The sequence below is a fragment of the Apium graveolens genome, chromosome 9, assembly GCF_009905375.1.
Source record: "Apium graveolens cultivar Ventura chromosome 9, ASM990537v1, whole genome shotgun sequence".
NCBI classification, from domain to species: Eukaryota; Viridiplantae; Streptophyta; class Magnoliopsida; order Apiales; family Apiaceae; genus Apium; species Apium graveolens.
Window position 1 is genome coordinate 170185674 of NC_133655.1, and position 7191 is coordinate 170192864.

The following is a 7191-nucleotide window of genomic DNA, read 5'->3' on the forward strand; positions in this document are numbered from 1 at the left end:
GTCCGATAAATAAAGCAACATTAACCAACATTGTCTTGTTTGCAATCTTAGAAAAATATTCTAAGTTCCATATACTTTGATCCATTGAGTATTGCATCTATTATCAAAGTGTTTTGGAATTTGCAAATAAGTATCAAAATTATTCTAGGTGGACAACATATGGTTACTTCTTAATAAAGAAAAATCTTCATTGACCATAGTTGTACTTCAAGAGATATTTTTACACTTTTTATATTAGTATAAGTGACTGAAGATAAGCATTGATTACTTAGAGGAGTTCTAAGTAATGTCACAAATACTAATACTTCACAATTAGTTCATAGTTAAACTCTTAACTAAGTATCATTGACCGATATGAGTCAAGAATTAGGACACAACTAATCATGCTACAATCATGATTCTGATTTCAATGAATTCTTGAGATATAAGCATTGCTAAATTCACTAAAACCAAAATCTCATAATTAACTTATAACACATAAGTTACAATCAATATACTAGATATCAATTGTTGACAGATTTAGTTATAATCAATCATGCTGCTTATTTATTTTAAGTTAGTTTTAATTATGGAGCAAATAACATCATTGAATTGCTTCAATTTCCATAATCCAAATTACCCAAAATAAATATTAAATAAATAAATACTAAATATCTATGAGTTAGATACTAGCACTTAAATATTTATAATTATCATAGAATAATCACCAATAGGATATATGACTTATATACATGGCAATCACTCTTAGGATAATTAGTAATTTTAGAAACACTTTCTAAGCATATAAAATATTGAGAGTTTTATACACATGACTTAGAAAATACTTTAACTTTCAATATTAGTGATTTTAGAAATAAGCATTGATTACTTAGAACAAAAATTCTAAATAATATCACTAACACTAAAAGTATCATAATTATTTATACATGATATAAATAACTATGATGCATATTATTTTAATATAATTTAAATTATGAGACTAATATGGAATGGAATTGTCTACAATCATAATTTGAATCAATTAAAATAATATTCAAACTTAATGTTATAATACTTAACTACCATAAATATATATGACATTGTAATCATGATAATCAAGATATTAGCACTAAGTACGAGGTACTGGATTACTGATAAATTCACAAGTCCTTTAAATATTGAAGATTTAATACTTGTGAGCTTATATTAAGAATTCCTTACAGATGGGATTTCCAACTAATATGCAATGAATGATATCCCACACTTACAAACCAGTCTTGAAAAATTAGCTTTAACAAGTAATTTGGTAAATGTTTATGCAAGTAACTCTTAGACTTAGAGACATGCTCTCTAAAGAAATGATACCTGGTGTGAAGGTGCCTGGTCATAGAGTGTTCACAGAGTTGTTGGATTTGAAGTTGTTTCTTATCATAACAAGAAATTAATCTTCTTTCACGAAGTTGACAGCTTCTCGAGATGCTTCTCTTGTCACTTAAGTTGACAACTTCAGAGATGCTTCTCCTGACTTTCTTTCAACCTGCGTAATCTATATCTATATAGCCAAACATGTTAACCACAATATCTTTAGGGTACTTTACTCCAAGAGTTGGTAGTCCCATAAGATATCTAATAATCTTGTTAATAGCTATAAAATTGGATTCTCTAGGATCCACTTGGAACCTTGCAAATTGGTATCTTGAGAACATTACATGTTGTCTATTAACATTTGAGTAAAATAGTGAGCTTGTCATACCTCTATAGCTTATCATTATACCTGAGTTGCAATGATCATGTAACACCCCCAAATCCGGGGTCGGGGATCCGGGTTGTCACGAGTTCCATTTCCCTTAACAACACCCAATCTTAATAAATAACAACTATTCTGTACTGTGACCCCACCATAAACACACACACCACAAGTTATAGTCTCAGAGATGAATATTCAAAAAAATAATCACAAGTCATTTTATTCCACAATTATATACCAATACACCTTAAAAGGGTTTCTGAATAAATTTACATTTCTTTGCCATTATTATAATTGATAAATATACATAAATCCGATACATCAAAAGTTGAAAGCCTAGCCTATTGGTAGTTCCTACCTCAGCTACAGCGACATCAACGCCTATAGGAAACTGCAGAACGTTTCCTATCCGCTCGCGAATTTGGAAGCTTGGTCCTGTTCATCTTGTCTATCCGATGTTGTGTGATGAAAGAAGAAAGCAAGGGTGAGCAGCAAGCCCACCAAAATAATATGTATAATGATTAACAATATATGAGCCTTCTCATAGTACTCATGAAAGTCTTGGTCAAGAAGAAATGAACCAAGTTTGATATCTTACCGCGACCAAGTTATGGGTTTGCTCTAAATCTTATTCCTCAAACTAGCTTTCATCTAAGATCTCACCTTTAAGCTCTTGAACATTTGGAACCCAAATTCTGTAGGAATACCTCATTATTCCCTTATCATCTTTCTCGGTATTAATCTCTTATCTATTTGTTGGCTCTCTCCCTTCATTCATCACTTTTTCTGGTACAATCTGTTCTTTTCCAATAATTTGAACTGTATTGCAATCTCAAACAGCTTTTCGGTACCGACTCCGGTTACCTTCACTTCTATTTCCATTTTCTCAAAATCTCTTATAAACTCTCCAAAAGACATTATCATCTTGAGTCTCTCCTTTTTACTAAGGGCATCAGCCACCATATTGGCTTTCCCCGAATGATAAAGAATCTCCCAATCATAATTCTTGATTAGCTCTAACCGCCTCCTCTGGCGTATGTTGAGCTCTTTCTACGTAAAAATGTACTAGAGCTCCTATGGTTTGTGAATCTCGCACTTCTCTCCATACAAGTAGTGCCTCAAATCTTTAGGGCAAAACTATTGCCATGAGCCCAAGCTCATGGGTGGGGATATCGAATTTTAAATTCCCTTAATTGTCTTGACGCGTACGCGATTACCTTGTTGTGCTGTATAAGAAGCACCCTAATTCCTTATGCGAAGCGTCACTACACATCACAAAATCTCCTTTTCCATCCGGCAACGCCAACATAGGTGCCGTCACCAACCTTTGCTTCAGTTCTTGAAAGCTGTTCTCGCATTTCTCTGTCCATTCGAACTTCTCAGTCTTACGAGTAAGCCGCGCTAAAGGGGGCTACTATCTTTACAAACTTGAACAAACCTCCGGTAGTAACCAACCAATCTTACCTCTGGTAGTCGACCTAACCATGGTCATTATTTCATCAGTGGTCCTTTATTCATTCTTTTCAGGATCCCCACGGGATCCTCCTTAGCAACAATCCCTTCTAGGACAACATTCTCAACCGCTACATCCTCAATATGAACATCATCCGATCCCGTGTTAGGACGCTCTATCGGATCCATAATCTGATCTCCAATAAGTAATAAAACATCATCGCGTTGTTGCTCCTCAACCTCAGGGTTCGGAGTCCCGCTACCATATACGATAACGAACTACGCTTCTATCACGATATTTATAAGGGTTCCCATAAGGGTTTTAACTGTCAGTACTACGTTAGGTAGCCCGACTATGAACTTGGCAAGAGTTCTTATCATCTTAGTGAACTTATTATCTTAACGTCACATCATCTCTGAGGTTTATAACGCTTAGCCCTGATACCACTTCTGTAACACCCCCAAATCCGGGGTCGGGGATCCGGGTTGTCACGAGTTCCATTTCCCTTAACAACACCCAATCTTAATAAATAATCAACTATTCTGTACTGTGACCCCACCATAAACACACACACCACAAGTTATAGTCTCAGAGATGAATATCCAAAAAAATAATCACAAGTCGTTTTATTCCACAATTATATGCCAATACACCTTAAAAGGGTTTCTAAATAAATTTACATTTCTTTGCCATTATTACAATTGATAAATATACATAAATCCGATACATCAAAAGTTGAAAGCCTAGCCTATTGGTAGTTCCTACCTCAGCTACAACGACATCAACGCCTATAGGAAACTGCGGAACGTTTCCTATCCGCTCGTGAATTTGGAAGCTTGGTCCTGTTCATCTTGTCTATCTGATGTTGTGTGATGAAAGAAGAAAGCAAGGGTGAGCAGCAAGCCCACCAAAATAATATGTATAATGATTAGCAATATATGAGCCTTCTCATAGTACTCATGAAAGTCTTGGTCAAAAAGAAATGAACCAAGTTTGATATCTTACCGCGACCAAGTCGCAAAATATTCAGAATATATGTATATATACTTTTCAAAATCTTGGAAGTCCTCTTCCATGCATAATATACACAGAGTTATAGTTTATAACTGTATAAAATATCGTTGCAAGGTGATCTCATATATCTAACCTTGTCTCAACATTTTTCTGAAAATCTTTGTCATGCATAAGATAATCATTTACAAAATATAAGTTTAAAAGATGAAGTTACAAGATACTCCAATATACTTATATCTTTTCCGAATACTACTTGAACTACCACCATTCAAGTTATAATTAGTTCATCCCATAGATGAAGCTACACGACAAAACTTGTATAGAATTAATCTTTGAAATATCATCAGAATGAAATGAAGTTATGAGATACTTCATTTGATGAAAACATCATTTTGAAAACTCGACCCTGCCAACACTTAAAAATCGCCCAGCTGTAGCCTTTCTATCGAAGTACTCTGGGTAGTGTTGCAGAAATATCCAACTGGATGATGAACTCATTACGGGAGTTTGCCGCGCCAGGAAGACCACTTACGATGATCAGTCATAGTAGTGCAACCCCACCATTTTCTACATGTAGAGGTGATAAGTGGCATTTTATACCACTTAGAACGTCTTAAAATGGCTTAAATTGATGTCTTGAAATCAAGTATTTTGTGTATTTGATGCGTTTTTCTAGTGTTTATGCATTTCAGGGTATTAGTTGCATTTCGGGGGAGGAATCATCAAGAATAAGCCTTGGCATGTGTTCACCATTGCGAGAGGAAAGGAACGGGCAGATTACGGCGAAGAAACGGAGCAAACTTGGATTTTTTCCAGTAGAGGCCTGCGCGCCCGCGCAGCTATGCTGAGCGGCCGCGCAGGGTCAGGAATTTTGCTGAATTATTTTAGACTTCTACTTCTGTTTGGCTTCCAACTTCTATGTAATCTGAGTTTTATGGGACTATTATATAAGTAGATTTGAGACGTTTTCACAGGGAAAAAAGAAGAAGAAGATTGTGCTTTACGCAAGAAGCGAAGGAGATAAGGAAGAAGACCGATTTAGCACACCGCAAGGAAGAGGAAGCATATTTTCTTGAGATTCTTGTTTCATTGTAACGTTGGATGCTAGTTTTCTTGCTTTGACTTATTTACTCTTGTGACGTACTCTGTTTTAATATAATTAGTTTAGTTATTATTTTCTTGTGTTTGTTTATCATGATTTCATATGAACCCATGATGGCGATAAGTTCTATTATGGGCTAATCGTGATCATGGGGTTGCAACGGATTTATTATGGAATTCTTTAGTTAATTGTTTAATACTTTAGTGTGTGATGATTGCTTGATATCTAGTATTGGTTGTGCGTATTCGTCTTTTGTGCGTCGCGAACATATAAGATAGGGTGTTAATCTCTTGTGAAGCGACGATGGATCTTAAGATTTAGAACTTGCCATGCTAGCATAGGTTCATGTACGTTGTGCATGATTAGTGGGTAACTCTAACAGTTTTATTTGCCCTATGTAATCAAAAAGAATAACTTGTGCTTAAATCGTTGTGTTGTCAATTTCTGTAGACATATGGGGACTCAACATAATTGATGACTATTCAACTTCTATCTTAATTGTGGATGCTTGGTAGAATGGTATTAGTACAATGAAAGTTGGCTTTTATCAGTTTCGTATTATTCGATTAATATCATCATTGTCACATGCTAAAGGTAATAACAATGGATATAGAAGGAAGTAATAATGAAGTTGTGATCTCATGAGTGTTTATTATTGATAAATTGAAGTGTTAGTTAAGTGGTTAATTAAGTAGTTAATTATAGTTAATATTTAATCAACAGTTTTAAGTGTTATTATCTTAACATTGAGAAGTAATCATACATTGGTGAGTGAGTTTAATTAGACAATAATTTAGTCTGAGTCTCTGAGGGAATGAACTAGAAAGTATTCTATATTACTTGCGAACGCGTATACTTGCGTGAATATTAGCGCGTGTTTTCGCCCTAACAAGTTTTTGGCGCCGCTGCCGGGGACTCGGCGTATTTGTTTAGTTTATGTACTTACCATCATTGGTCATTAGGACTCAGTGATTAGGACGTAGTAGTTACTTATTTTTTTTCTTCTTTTTTTTTCGGTTGTGTTTCAGGTACTTTAGCAAGCGTTTATGCAAACTCGTTCTCGTGCTCGCAAGAGGACTTTAGATACAGCTGAGGAGACAGACGGAGTTCTTGATATTCCGGAGAAGTTAGATTTTGAGGATTCGGATTCAGGAACTGAGCAGAAAGAACCAGTAAACATGGGAGATCGTATTGTTCAATCTGATCCAGCTCTTATGGATTTTTCTCGGCCTAAAATTGATGACTTTCAGTCAAGCATCCTTCATCCGGCTATTCAAGCTAACACCTTTGAAATCAAGCCGGGCACTATTCAGATGGTGCAGAATTCTGTTTCTTTTGGAGGAGCGGCAACCGAAGACCCCAACATGCACATAAGGAATTTTGTCGAGATCTGCAGCACTTTTAAGTATAATGGCGTGACTGATGAGGCTATCAAGTTGAGGCTTTTCCCATTCTCACTAAGGGATAAGGCTAAAGACTGGTTACATTCTGAACCAGCTGGGTCCATCACTACGTGGCAAGATCTTGCGCAAAAGTTTCTGGTGAAGTTTTATCCGATGGCAAAGACTGCTGCTATGAGGAGTGCTCTTACTCAGTTTGCACAGCAACCTACAGAATCTATGTGCGAGGCTTGGGAACGCTACAAGGAAATGTTGAGAAAATGTCCACATCATGGAATGCCGGATTGGATGGTGATCACTGGTTTCTATAATGGTTTGGGGGCCCAATCTCGGCCCATGCTCGATGCAGCAGCTGGAGGCGCCTTATGGGCTAAAAGCTATACTGAGGCGTATAATCTTATCGAGACGATGGCTGCAAATGAGCATCAAAACCCAACTCAGAGGATGACGTCAGGCAAGGTAGCAGGTATTCTGGAAGTTGATGCAGCCACCGCTA

General features: G+C 36.3%; 1 non-coding gene across 1 annotated transcript; it reads right to left on the reverse strand.

Moving 5' to 3' along the window:
• Positions 1 to 6866: 6866 nt before the first annotated feature.
• LOC141687649 (small nucleolar RNA R71) lies at positions 6867 to 6973 on the reverse strand. The gene has a single exon (XR_012561138.1). It is a non-coding gene; the product is annotated as a small nucleolar RNA R71 (small nucleolar RNA).
• Positions 6974 to 7191: the final 218 nt, after the last annotated feature.